The sequence below is a fragment of the Lontra canadensis genome, unplaced genomic scaffold, assembly GCF_010015895.1.
Source record: "Lontra canadensis isolate GAN:19392208 unplaced genomic scaffold, GSC_riverotter_1.0 scaffold1, whole genome shotgun sequence".
NCBI classification, from domain to species: domain Eukaryota; kingdom Metazoa; phylum Chordata; class Mammalia; order Carnivora; family Mustelidae; genus Lontra; species Lontra canadensis.
This window is the reverse complement of record NW_022630995.1, coordinates 122,941,666-122,957,360: the sequence shown is the minus strand read 5'-3', so window position 1 is coordinate 122,957,360 and position 15,695 is coordinate 122,941,666.

Genomic DNA, 15,695 nt, shown 5'->3' with positions numbered 1-15,695 from the left:
GGTGGTTCTGGGATGGAAGGATCTAGATTTCTACCAAGAGCACCCGGTGAGGGGCACCTGAGTGGCTCAGTGGGTTAAAGCCTCTGCCTTTGGTTCAGGTCATGGTCCCAGGGTCCTGGGATGGAGCCCCGCTTTGGGCTCTCTGCTTAGCGGGGAGCTTGCTTCCCTCTCACTCTCTGCCTACCTGTGATCTCTGTCTGTCAAATAAATAAATAAACTCTTAAAAAAAACAACAAAAAAAGAGCTCCTGAGGGTTGTTTCGGTCGTCCATCTGATCGAAAAACACAGAAGTAAAGGTACATATCTATGTTAGAATATCTCATTCCCCATCTGTAGTGGAAAGCATGACATTAATACTGTCCCTTTTACACATTACTGAGCAACGAGAGTTTTCCTGGAAAGTTTTTAGAAGCTTCTCACCCTGATGGGCTGTGACAGGCGTTACTGCCACCTCGAGTCCCTCTGCCATTGTGACATCTCCCACTTAGCACCTCCCAGGACACTAATGGGCCATGGGGCTGTTATTACATGAACAGCATCTCTTGGGGTCATGGCAAGCCCAGAATTTTTCTACCAGTCCCTTTTGAAAAATCCAAACAGGGAAGCTGCTGAAATAAATCTTTAGAAAAACTACTGGAAAGGAGAAGACTGGTTCAACAAATCATTGATTAACAACAAGGTAAATGTACATCCAGGATGTTTTATTTAGAATCAGACTAAAAATTTGGACATTGAGCATAAGTCTTTTTTTTATTTTGTAAATTACAATAACTTTTCTATTTATTAAATTTTGACTTGCTCCTTTTAGTGTCAGGTTGAGTAATATTCCCAAGTGATAAACATCTGGCTTTTAAACAGAAGAGATGTTATGGAAACATAGCATAAATATTAAATCATGAAAAGGGAAAACTGAATTTATTAGATGCCTATGAGCTGATATTAAAGAAAAAAACAAGCTTACAAAATATGGACAATTTAACATTATTTCTAATAAAAAAATAACATATAAATAGAGGCCAATATGAATGAGAAAAAAGAATGCCTGGAAGGAAATGCACTAAAATGCTAGCAGTGGTTATTTGTTTCTGAAATTATAGGTAATTTAATTTTCCTCTCCTTCTCTCCTTTTTAACTTCTATTTTAAACCTTTGTAACAATTAAGATACATTATATTTATAATAAAAATTGTAAAGAATTATGTTGAGAAAAATCACATTGCTTTTCTGAAACATTACTGGGGATTTATTTTTGCAAACTTGCTTTTCAGTTTCTCCTTTAAGAGCGACCTTGGAAATTTTGTCTGTGATTTGTACATCAACCTCAGCAGTAAATTTATGCACCAAAAGTCAGCTGCAGAAAGTTCAGACTGAAAGATGTGTTTGATAAGATGACATTAATAATATATTGTCAATTCTATATTTATGTATCTTCCAACTCATTTGGAAATTTTTAGCTCCAGATAAAAACAATTTAATCTTTGATGTGAAAAGAAAATGGGAACAGTGTTTAGAAGAAAAGAATTTCACAGAAGCATCAGGGAGAAGGTTATGCATATAATCAACTCATATGTAAATAATTTTTCAAGGTCCCAAACTATCCTTCAAGGTCAAATAATCAGCAGGTTACTTTGTAGAAACTGATAAGCTGATTCTAAAATTTATATGAATGTGTAAAGCACCTCGAATATCTGATAGAACTCTGAAATAAAGAACAAAGTTCTGAGACATATACCGTGTGATTCCAAAACTTATGAGCAGCTGGTAATCGACAGTGTGGTATTGGTGTAAATAGATTAATGGGACAAAATAGAGACACAAGAAACATGAGGAAAAAACTTTGGGACTTCGGTTTAGCAGTGATTTCTTTAAAGGACAAAAAATGCACAAAGAAAGGGGCAAAAATCGGTAAGATTCTTCAAAGCTATTAGGAAGTACAAGTCAAAATCACAATGACAGAGCACTGCACCTGAACTACAATGTCTAAAGTTAAAGAGACCGATTATACCAAGCACTGATGAAGATGTGGAATAATTGGAACTGTCCCATATTGCTGGTGGTAACACAGAATGGTATGATTACTTGTGAACGTAACCTAGACATTTGTTAAAGAACAAAATATCATCCAACTCCCAGATATTTAGCAAGGAGAGATGAAAGCATATACCCACACACAGACTTTTGTATCTTTGTGACATCCCCCAGATAGAACAAACCCAAACGTCCATCAGATTATGAATAAACAGAAATTGTAACGATGTTGGTGTTAACAATTTTTAAATATTAAGGTTCAAAAATGATTGACTCCTTTAAGGCTCATATATGAATGGAGCCATTCTGAGTGCCAGTAATAGAACTTTACCCATGCTTGTTGGTATGTAACCCGTAATCAATTGAAGAAATGACCTTTAAATATTATGAGGTTTGCCTCCTTCTCTATTTTCATCTTGTTTTATTTATTTTTATTTTTGTAATTTATTTGTAACTTATTTAATAAATGCCGAACTCTAGGAAACAAACTGAGTGTTGCTAGAGGGGAGGTGGCTGGGGGAAGGGGTAGCTGGGTGTCGGGTATTAAGGAGGCCACGTGATATAGTGAGCACAGGTGTTATACACAACTGAAGAATCACTAAATTCTACCCCTGAAACTAATCGTACAGTATATGTTAACTAAATTGAATTTGAATAAAGAATTTAAAATAAATAAATAAACAAATATTATGAGGAAGATATAAATCTTAGTCCTGGATATAAGTTTCAATAATCTAGTTTTCCTACTATTTCTATAAATTAATTGAATTTCTCCTTTGAGGTCTCATTCTATTGTGATGAAAGAAGCTAAATTTCAGAAAATTGACTATTTGTCCTTTACTTTCTCTGGGACTCTAAGTACTACAGACAGTGTCAGGCATAGCCCTAAACATGTGCTTATGGAGTCCACCAGTGGGAGGGCAATTACAGCAAATACAACAAATACCATATCATCATTAGAATCCACATATACCTAAATATTTTTTCTAAGATTTAAAAAGCATAAATAACAGTATCTACTGTCCAAATGTTTCCAAAGTCCTCCTGTCCTTCAGATAACATTTTAAAAAGTAAAGACATATAGTAGGAAGGCCTGCACTTTCCCTCTTAACAATATCTTCAAGAATTTATGTATGTATGGGGTCTGCCTTTGGCTCAGGTCATAATCTCAGGGTCCTGCGTCAGACTCTCTGCTCAGTAGGAAGTCTGCTTCTACCTCTCCCTCTGGCTCCCTCCCCCAGCCCCAACCCTCGCTCATGCTGTCTCTCTGTCTCAAATGAATAAATAAAATCTTAAAAAAGAAGAATGTATGTATGTATGCATTCCCTAATTTAATATACTGAGTTATCTTGGGTTTTCATTTTTTACCTATATAAAATGAAAAAAATTTATTTAGAGAAAACAAACTTTGACCATAGGAACTAGAAAAGTGTAAATCTTGAACCTGAATTTGGTTTCTATACTTGAGCCTTCTATTGGAAATACTATGGCAAGGGGAAAAATGATAATGTTCTTTCACATAGAGCTTTGTTATTAGGAAAAATGATTACGTTCCCTGGGATCTCATAATTATTTGCTTCTATATTCCCATGTGAAAAAAAAAAAACTACCTAAGTAAGATGCACAAGAATCTCCATGAGGCAGCTGTTGTTGGATCTTATCCCTTATTTTGTCTATTACAGCTAAGGTAACTTTTAAAGCTTCCATACTTTTTCCCACAGAACCTGCATGTTCTTCCATGGAGGTTCTAGCTTCAATACGTGCAAATGTCTCTTCCGTATGGCCTAGCTGCCTGTCACCCTGTTTGCAATTCTGACCAATGATCCTCAGTATTTACCAGTCCAAACCTGAAATTTTAGAAAGGAAGTTTGGCTTTACTTGTTGCCAGTTAAAGAACTGTTCAATGGTGAGAATCATCCCCTCTTGAGTCAGGTCCTGTCATAATGGTGTGTATAGAGCTACCCACAGAAGCAACACCCTGCCCCTCCTCAGCTCATTACTGCAGAGAATTCTGTCCAAATGCAGCCTCCCCTCTTCTCTGGGAGAAAAAGAGAAGAAACAATCTTCACTCAGCCAGTATTTCTGCTCCAGATTGTGTTAATTCTGGAAGAAATAAAAATATCTCTGAAGAATTTAGGATTTTCTGGAAAGAGGTATTTCATCTTTGCAGCAAATACCCAGTCAGTTTTTCTTTACTCGATTTGCTAGAAGGTAGCACAATTGAAATTGTTTTTTTAAACATAATGTTGCTCAACTGCCGACATGTTTGTTACACTGGAAAAGAGCTTTTATTCATTTTATTCAAGTAAGGACATTCTTCTATTACTTAAAATTGACCTATTGTTACATGGAAACAGAATTCTTTGACATCCTCCAACGTCCCCAACCCCACCCCACCCCCTCCGACCCCCAGAAAATGCAGAAGTACAGCCAGTATTGGAGAAGAAATTTATACCAGGGATCCAAGCAATTGAAAAAGATGAAAAGAAAAAAAAAGATACTGTGAGAATACAATCCAGAATATGATTATAGCTTTGGCATGAAAAAGCCAAAAATTCTGACAACTTAACTTTCTTAGTAAAGAAACAAATTTTAATAAGAACTCTCTTATACTGTAGAGTTTTTGTGTTATTTTATATAAGTCAAAATAAGAATGACTATTTCCTTTGGAAGTCCAAGCATCTTGGTAAAATAAGGTGAACCAATCTACCCTAGGCAATTCAGTTAAGAAGTGGATATGTTGGGGCACCTGGGTGGCTCAGTTGGTTAAGTGTCTGCCTTTGTTTTAGGTCATGATCCTAGTGTCCTGGGATCAAGTCCTGCCTCAGGCCCTTATTTAGCCAGGAGCCTGCTTCTCTCTCTCTCCCTCTCCCTCTGTGTGTTCTCTCTCTCTCTCTCTAGCTCTCACTCTCTCTCACATACATAAATAAAATCTTAAAAAAGAAAATGAAGTGGGTATCTTGGGTGTCATTTAAAATAACTCTTACAATAGTCATTAAACATATATTGAGCTAAGCTATATCACATAATAGAATGAAAAAAAAAGTCCTAAAATGTTAATACAGCAAAAATAATCAGTAAGTTGAACTGTATTAGTTCCTATGGCTGAGACAAATTTTATGAATGGAACCCAGATCAGAGCACTCTATATCCAATCTTAAGATTAAGAACAGAAAACAGTAATAATGCTTTTTAGCTGAGGATGTGTCCCTTCTCATCCTTCTTTGTAAACAAGGTTAGAACTTGGTCTCTTAACATAGACTAGGGATTTATGAATCTAGTTAGGTAACAGACTACATTAAATTTGAGGACATTTAGTATATCCAAACTCTAGTTAACATAAACAAAAACAAACCTCAAACACTATATAGTCAAACCAAACACCTGCCTACAAATCAAGTGTTTGCAATTCTTGGAACAATCTTAAGCAAACTTTAATCTCTTAGAACAATGGCGACATCTGTGCCTAGATCTTTATCTGGCTCAGAATGGCACTGGATAAATATTTGGTGTGGAAAGTTGACTCTTTTCTGGTGAACCGTAGAACCTCCTGACATTGTTGAACGCTTCCTTAAGCGACTTCATTTTTAGAAAGCAAGAATTGAGGTTTGTTCCACAGAGAATTAATAAAATACCTCAAAGTGATTTTAAAATTTAATGGCTACTCTGAAGTCTGTTCTTTCCTTGAATAGGATGAAGTTTGAGTAATGCCAGCGGTTACCATCCAAAGCTTATTTATTGCATTAATTCCCTTCAAACTTATGTTTTGGACCTCTGCCAATGCTAAGTCGATCCACTAAATTAAGGATAGGTGCCAATTAGTCACTTAAAAATCTTAAAGACTCATTAATGAATGACAGCATTCATTATCACAGATATACTGGAAGGGTTGACTACAGAAATTGATTACACATGCCATGTTTCATACATCAGCATCGCAAGGGGGCTTTCTGTAAAAACATAAGTGGATTCAACTACTACGGGGATTTCAGTAAGCATCTTTTTTAGTCATCCTCAGTGAACAGTGAATTTATTTTGGAAGCTGTGCTATCTTCAGTTTGCTCTATATCCTGGGGGCAAGACCTATGAAGAATACATCAAAAGTTTCCCTTGCTTTCTGGATTCTGGTTGGATTCTGAGGGATACTGGGGAGAGATTGAAGGGATGGAGGAACATAATGTCCTGGTATTTATTTCCTTGGTTCCCCCCACTAACAGTTACCATGGACAGATAAAAAAAAAAAACTACTACTCCCAAGGGACTTTCCTTCTATGCACAGGTCTTTCATTCCTGGATCCCAGTAAAGGCTCTCTCTCCTTTCCTCTTCAAGAGTAAGAATAGTAGTGGTTCTCGTGCTTACCAGCCCTGGAATGGCCATCATCTCTGTTGTTTTTCCTAAGCCCTACCATAACTTTTAAAGTAGCCATTATGAAATACTTTCTTCTTAATTGACTGGTTTTAGGGTGCCATCTACTTCTTGGTGGAGTCCAAATAATACACACAGGAATGAGAGTAAAAAGTATTTCATTGGGTACATGGAATAAGGAGATAGGAGGCTTGATACAATGGATAAGCTGTGTGACTGATCTAGTACGTAGTACAAAAAAGTATGTGTGGTTGGTGGTCTACATTACCAAAAGGAAATAAAGAGCCTTAAAAGAGCCCTAGTAGTTCACTGAAGCTTTTAGTTAAATTTAGGTGGATGGCATTCTGAAACAACACAGTGAAGCACAGCTTAGTTTGATGACTTAGACTTAGTGAAACTTATTTAAGATACTCTTAACTTAAAGTAAAATCTTTAGTCAAAGATTTAAAAGAAATTTTAATTTAAAGTGCTTTATCATTTATATTGTCCAATATAGTAATGGACAAAATATTATCATAAAAGAAAAGATAGTGAGAATGTGGACAAATAAAAAAAAAGAAGAGAATACTGGGGGAAAGGGCTGATATTGAATTTGTCATGAAGGTATATATTGCTTATGGCTTTATTTATTTTTAAAGAATTTATTTATTTATTTATTTATTTGGGAGAAAGAGAGTGTGTGAGCAAGGAGAGAGGCAGAGGGAGAGGGGGAGAGAGAATCTCAAGCAGACTCCTAGCTGAGCACGAGTCCAACAGTGGGTTCAATCTCATGACCCTGTTATCATGACCTGAGCCCAAATCAAAAGTCTGATGCTCAATCAACTGAGCCACGCAGGCACTCCTGCTTATGACTTTCTTATTGAACATGATTTTGTTGAAACTGCTAACAGAAACAAAGCCTAAACAAAATGCCTTTTTGAAGATTCTATATAAGAATCATTATCACTAGCCATCAGGGAGATTCAAATTAAAACCACATTGAGATATCACCTTACACCAGTTAGAATGGCCAAAATTAGCAAGACAGGAAACAACATGTGTTGGAGGGGATGTGGAGAAAGGGGAACCCTCTTACACTGTTGGTAGGAATGCAAGTTGGTGCAGCCTCTTTGGAGAACAGTGTGGAGATTCCTCAAGAAATTAAAAATAGAACTTCCCCATGACCCTGCAATTGCACTACTGGGTATTTACCCCAAAGATACAGATGTAGTGAAAAGAAGGGCCATCTGTACCCCAATGTTTATAGCAGCAATGGCCACAGTTGCCAAACTATGGAAAGAACCAAGATGCCCTTCAACGGACGAATGGATAAGGAAGATGTGGTCCATATACACTATGGAGTATTATGCCTCCATCAGAAAGGATGAATACCCAACTTTTGTAGCAACATGGACGGGACTGGAAGAGATATGCTGAGTGAAATAAGTCAACCAGAGAGAGTCAATTATCATATGGTTTCACTTATTTATGGAGCATAACAAATAGCATGGAGGACATGGGGAGTTAGGAGAAGGGAGTTGGGGGAAATTGGAAGGGGAGGTGAACAATGAGAGATTATGGACTCTGAAAAACAATCTGAAGGGTTTGAAGAGGTGGGAGAGTGGGAGGTTGGGGGAACCAGGTGGTGGGTATTAGAGAGGGCATGGATTGCATGGAGCACTGGGTGTGGTACAAAAACAATGAGTACTGTTATGCTGAAAATAAATTTAAAAAATGATTAAAAAAAAAGAATCATTATCATTCTGTCCTAGTGACATCTACTGAGGTGGTAAATAGAAATAATAATGTAGTTTTTTTATAAAATATGTTTTAGGAGAATTACACAAAGTGAAGGTTCTTATATACCAGCTTCAAATGACCTTCTGCCCACAAGCAAGCCTAAAGTGAGCGTGGGTTGTATGAAAGTTAACCATGGTCATGTAAATTAGATGTGCTTGAAGTCAGTTTGCATCTTAGAGTGTTTCCTTTTTAGAGTAATATTTCCCTAGTTAAGTCCTTCCAATCTGTTAGTTTTGCAATTTTTCTTTCATCTGAGCGGCTTCGTTGGATCAGAGAAATGTTAATAGCTACGCATGCATCTGACCAATTCCCCAATGAGAAGAGTTTTCTTGATATCAACTTCTCAGCAGAGGATTGAGTGGATATTTGCATATCACTGACTTCATGTTTCATTAAGCTCAATTTTTTTTTTCCTATAAATACACAATGCTTAGAAAGCTGAAATGTGCTCAAGAAGAGGAAAATGTCTTACCAGTGTAACCAGCTGGACTCTTCAACTGCTCAAAATGTGGTTTTCATTACGAATGAGCTGGGCTTCAGGGGAGAATTTTCACAAGAATATAAACTCTGATTACTTAATATTACCAGTAAGCACAAATTAAATAAAGCGATCTACGTAAACGAAGGCCATGAATGCTGAAATCTGCTACTGAACACATTTCACAAACATATCTTTGTGTATGTTTTAAAAATGTGTGTCTGGGATTACTCAGACTGAGATGTGGTAAATCATCAGGAGACATTTTTTTTTTTTCCCCTCACAGTTAGGTCTGCCGTGGAAAGATAAGGAGAAAACATTCTATTTTCTTGCTGTGGAAGTATATTCCCATGAAAAGGTGGAGTGTTCTTTCCTAGAGGTTTCTGAGACATAGACAAGTCTGTTTCTGGGAAAAAAAGCTAGCATAGACTTCTTCAATCCAAAGAGTAGAATATGAGTATGTTATTATCTCTGGATTTTCTTGAGTTCCATTGACACTGCCTGGCACTCTCCACATTTTGTCTTCCTCATATTTTACTTCCAGTTTAGGGTCGAAAGTCATAAAAGTGAAGTGGTCCCTCTGATGATATAAACTAGTTTCTGTAACCCTTCTTCAAATCTTTCAGAGATCCCTCATTTCTTTTAGAGAAAAAGTGAATTTTTTACCATGGTTCTCTTTTGCTGGTCTGATTTAATTCCTCACTACTATCTTCCATCTTCTCTCCTCGCCCTCCACTCACTCTGCTCCAGCCACACTGACACCTGGTCTGTTCAGGCACAGAACTTTTCACCAGCCTTTCCTCCAGGGGATGGAGGAAATCCTTTTCCTCCTGGGATGTTCTTCCAAGATATCCACATGCCCAACTCCTGAATCTGCCAGTCTGTTCCAATTCACCTTCACAACCGTGTCTACCTTGACCAATCTATTTGGTAAAACAAAGTGCCATCCGTCCTCCACCCCCCCATCCCCTTGACCCTGTCCTACTTTTATTCTATTTCTATGGCATGTATCATTTTCTACAATACTATATAATTTATTATATATTATGTTAATTTTATTATCTGTCTCTCTTCCACTGGGAAGTAGCATAAGCCGACATATGTGATTCTTTTATTCACTGGGGTGGTATCATCAGCACCTAGAGCAGTGACTCACTTATAGTGAGTGGCAAATATTTGTCTAATTTTAAGCACTGCATGTGAAAATAAGAACATCCAAGTTAAGGGAGAGACTATCTTGAACAACTTATTCAAAACTCATTTTAAAAAATCTAAAACCTAAAAAAATCTTAATGAATTCTCCTGAGAAAGAGGTAGTAGCCATGAGTCTTTACGACATTTCCTCTGTAGAGGAGCGACCAACAACCTATGACCGGGGCAAGGGTTGCCAGCCATCTCTTCTTGGAACAGAGTTTTACTGGAACACAGCCATACCTGTTCAATTCAGTATCATGCATGACTGGTTCTGCCTCTGCCACAGCAGAGATGAGCAGTTGTGACGAAACCTTCTGGCAAGAAAAGCTTAAAGTATTATCTGGCCCTTTAGTTTGCTAACCCTTGATTTAGATAAAAGTTACTGACATTTCCTAAACAAATTAGTTCCCAAATTCCTGCATTTATGTGAATAAATGTTTTTGCTTCTATGTGAAGAGAGTGGAAGGGATTTGAACAAGAGAGACTGCTGGGATGTCACTGCTTGGTCACTGCACCCACCTTGTCTCTCTCTTTCTCTCTCTCTGACAGAACCTTAAGTGTTTGAATTCTCCAGTGACTTATCAATTTAAACTGACATCAAAATATGCCAGAATTCTAAACTACCTAACCTCTCAAAACCCCATCTTGACTGATTTCATTACTCAGAATTCTCTATTCCATAGTATTATGTGGTATTTTATTTATTATGTATTATAATGTACTGGATCATTTGGTACATATGTCCTCATTGACCTCTTTCTATTTAAAAAAATAGGCCCCTCAGCATCTTCTGAAAGGTATTGGCAGACACTATTATACTCTATTTATACTTCAATAATTTTCTTGAAGGAAGATATAATTTTCCTTAACATTTAATCCTAATGTGAAATTAATGTACTTTATTTAGCAACATCATTGTTAACCTAATAGCTGCATTATAATTAATGATAGAGAAAGGCAGATTAAGATGACAGATTTATCATTATGCTTAGCAAAACATATGATACTTGTGCTTTTAAGGGAATGCATTTAGGTGCTATTTTAAATAACACTTAACTGGATATATTCAAAGATCTTCTCTTAATAGAAATTAGAGTCAACCTGAGGCAAGTCTCTGGATAACTCAAGTGAAAAATATCTTTCTTTAATTCTCTAGACATTTTAAATGATTTTTTACATGTGAATGTCTATAGTGGGATAGATAGATGGTTAATAGATAATAGATGATACATGATAGATAGATGATAGATCAATATATAGATATAGATAGAGAGTGATAAAGTTTTGTCAGCAGACTGGATTATAGAAGTGTTTCACAAACATTATTGTTCTTTTCTGTACATTCTTTCTCTTCTCATCACTAGATATTAGAAGTTGAGAAGACCTTTAGAAAATTGTTATTAAGAGAATTCATGGAAATCGCTTAATTGGGTAATCATCACCTTGTAGTTCTCTTGTTGGACCTGAATTATCCAATTAAGCTTTTTATATGAACCATCTGACCAGAAATTTGACTGCTTCATTTGGAACTCTTCAAATATAGGCTTGAAAAAGAAAACATGTTTTGGGGACAATAAAACCTGGAAAGACTATTGCCCTACTGCCCTAAATACCATTCTTCATGTCATTATAATGTTAAAGGGTATGTATGCATATCAGATTCACAGCAAGTAACCACTGAGCACCTACCAAGGTTGGAAAACAATTGCTGAATAACGTGAGAGGTGCTGAATGATTTGCTTTAACACCATTACTTACATGGCTGGCTGGATATTAGCAAGTCATATACTAAGGAAGACAGCACCATGCTGTAAGTCAGAGGAGTTCTAATATCGTACAATCATGGGATGTGCAAAGGGAAAGATAGATTTGAAAAGCTGACTCTCAAGACACTTACTCCAGTTACTTTACCTGGGCAAAAAAAGTGATTCCAGAGAGTGATTCTTACACGTGCCCTTCAGGGATTCTTCACCATAATGGACTTACAAGCATCCTGTGGGTTCTTTCAATCCAGATCCAACTCCCACCAGTTGCCAGAACAAACCAGAGTTTGTTTCGTAAACTCCTGTTTCATTTTGTTCCTTTTTTTCCCTGCTCTCCTAGTTAATTCCCACATGATCCTTTAGGTCTCAGTTTAAAACTCTCTTTTTCAAAGTGACCCTCTTCAGCTCTTAGAATTTATTCGATGCCCCAGTGTGCTCCCACAGAATTCTTTTCTCATGACCCTCATGATACGTATTTAATACAGCATTTCCTCAACAAGGTCAAGTCTAGATCTAAGGTATATATTCACTATGAGGTCAGCGCCCAGCACTTTCATGCTTAATAAACACCTGTTGAATGGACAAAAGAGATTCCTGGTAAGACGGCTTTATAGCTTTCAAGGCTGCATTCATTCAGGTCTGCTGAGAAGCAGACACCAGAATGGGATTAGTCATGCCAGATATTTTGTGTGTGTGTGTGAAGGGAGCCAGAGAAAGTGGGGAGAGCCTTCAGATTGTGATGCAGGCCTGACTTCTGTGTAAGGGGATAGGGGAGGGAGGAGATCTCATACAAAGAATCCTGGATGACAGCACAGTGGGGAGTCTGAGAGCCAGAAATGCCCATTGAAAGAGTCTAGGATCTTACCAGAATGCAGTTGCCTATAGATGTCCACTGGGTTCAGTCAAAAGCCAAGAGCATCCATGGCAGTAGATCAAGAAAGACAGTGGCTGGGCTATCACCCAGGTATGCTCCCTGCAGCAGGAGAACGGAGCAGCGTGTTTTGATGGCTGCCACACAGTCGCTGGGAGACTCCCCACCAAAGAGCACCATCCTAAGCTAGTTTAAGGGCAATCTGCTATGCTAAGGGAAAACATTGATCATTGTATCTTACTTGGCATGGGTATTTTGACCTAGTTGTGATATAATTCGGGTCCTTGTTTTTACTTTTCATAAATCAAAAGAAAATATTAAATCTTGGCAAGAAGATGTGAAGGAGAAGTTTAAATGTCAGCTGAACTTATGAGCTACTTACTCATGCTATGAGTGGAAGAGGCATTTTTTCCTCGTTAACCATGTCTTATTACAGCTGGTAGACTACCGTGGAAGACTAGCCAGAACAGAAAATCCCACATGATGACTTTAATGTTCAGTGAGTGGCCATGCAGTGTGCTCCTGGTATCTAGTATACACCTTAATTTCTGGGTTTGGTTGTTGGCTGCCTTCCAATAAATTAGGCCATTTACAACAGGAGGATGCATTGCCTATGTTACTAAATTTATTTAGCAAGCAAGTTAGAGATGATTTGACTAACCTAAACTTCCCCAGGAACTAAAAGTAAAAAAAACAAAACAACAAACAAAAAACCCAAAGAACAAAAAACAAAACCCCATAAATACATAAATACTCTGTCTTTAAGATATTGCAAGACCTGGGGGCTTTGGGTTGGCAATGCTTTATATCAAGATCTTTGATATGCTCCATGCAAAAGTCTTCAATCTTGGCAGTTAGGAGTAGGCTTTAGGAAACTCTCTATTTTGTTCGGAGTGTGTCAAATAGGATCGAACTCTGTAGGCCTCTATTGACTAGCGTCAGACCAGAAAGATATCAGTAGGGGTATCAGTAAAGATACCCCAACTCACGTTGATATTACTTGAAACTACTAAGGACTCCTTTTTTGGTTGTTGTACATGAAGGGCTGGTTTTAAACAGTCAGGAGTTCAGTTTCATCTAGAAGTCTTTGAGGTAGCCTGGTTACTCAAGAGCTGCAAAAAAATTACTAGTGTCCATGAAATCAGGTAATAAGTGTTAATTTTGAATCTTTGATTTCTTTCTTACTTTCGAATGCCGACACTTACAAAAGAAGATGATATAATGAATAGGATTCTCATCGATAAGGTAAATAAAAGCACCATTCCCAACACCACTAAAGAATATTTTCAAGTTATTACAAAGTTAGAAGGCTGAACTATGAGCAAGAAAGAGGCAAATTATGTTTTTATGAGTGAGACAAATGATTCTCTGGTGGCCTTTTTTGCCAATCTATTCAGTAATCAAGTTTCTGGTACTCTATTTGCCTTTTTTTTTTTTTTCTTTAACTGAACACACATTTATTGAGTGCCAACTATGTGCCAAGCACTATTCAAGGAGCTGGGGATACAGCTAGGAAAACACATCCTTGACATCTTGGAGCCTATGTTATAGGAAAAGAAAGTAGTTAATAATCAGACACACAAGTTACAATATCATATGCAAATCATTATTAAAAATATGAGAAAAAGGGGCACCTGGGTAGCTCAGTGGGTTAAGCCTCTGCCTTTGGCTCAGGTCATGATCTCAGTCCTGGGATCGAGCCCGGTATCAGGGTCTCTCCTCAGCAGGGAGCCTCCTTCCCCCTCTCTCTCTGCCTGCCTCTCTGCCTGCTTGTGATCTCTGCCTGTCAAATAAAAAAAATCTTTTTTAAAAAATGAGGAAAAAATAAACATCATAAGGGACTAGAACACCCAGGAAAGGGAATTGGCAATGAAATTGAATGTGATTTATTGAATATAAAATTCCTAGCTATATTATTCAGTTCAGGCCACTGCAACAAAATACCATAGCTTGGCTGGCTTAAACAATAAATGCGTCTCTCAATTCTGGAGGCTGACAGTCCAAGATCAGGGTGGCATTCCCCCTGGGTTCTGGTGAAAGCCCTTTACCTGGTATATAGGCAGCCACTTTCTCATTGTATCTTTACATGGCAAGAGCAGAGAGAGTCAGAAAGCCCTTTTTGTCTCTTCTTATTAGGGCACTAATCCCACTTGTGGGGGTTTCACCACCACGATTTAAGCATATCGAAAGGTCTCACTTTTGGCATCAGGATTTCAATGTATGAATTTGGTGGGGACACAAACATTCAGTCCAGAATACTAGGCATTTCCTGTTTTTTAAAACTTGTGGTTCCTGTTTAAAAATCTTGCCATAATATTGTGGAAGAATTTGAAGCACGATCTACATTGCAGATGAGGCAGGTGAAGATTTGGAAGCCAGAGAAGGAAGAGATGAGATCCAACTCCCTGAGAAGGGCCATTCATGCTTAGGTTACATATGAGGTGCTTCCATTTACTCAAGGTTTGATTGACATATTTCTTATTCACTCATTGTTGGGCACACTGTTTACTGCTAGAATCCTTATTGCACAACCCTGCCCGGTCTCTTAAAAATTGTAAAGGTGACTATGTAATTTATCATCAAAATGGGACTTTCTTAAGTGTGAAAGGGGGGGCACCTAAAAATTACACCAGACTAGCACAAAATAAACCAGGACTGTCCCAGAGAAACTGACATGCATGGTCATTCCACTTTAAATCTAGGAACTAAGCATCTTTCATGCCAGCCTTGGGCACTGAATTCTGCTGGAGCTGGGAACTCTGAGCTGAGTGTCTAGGCTCATGAGAAGCACCCAGCAATCATTTCTCCAAGTCTCGTTAATCTACCAGGGTGCTGCAGGGGCTGACCACAGATCTATGATGCCAAAAATCTAATGGGCCTCGTCTCTGCCTCAGACTTTGCAAACCTTATCATCACCTTCTGGACCTGAGCCTAGCCGTCTTCAAGGCAGTGGGATTCTCTCATCATTTCTTGTAAAATATCCTCTAGAGTTTAGGCTTTCAGAAAACAAAAGCTTGAAAGAAAGTCTTTAGGTATTTTTTAGTTTTCACCCCATATCAAAATTTAGCTCTGTTGTAGGCGGGGCAAACAGATCCTTTCTTCCCCTCATTATTTCAGGACCGTTTGAGAGGTTGTCAGAGATTACCACTAGAGAACAAAGGTCTGCTTCATTACTCATACAGCTGACTGAGGAGTGTGGTTTAGATGCATGGCCAAA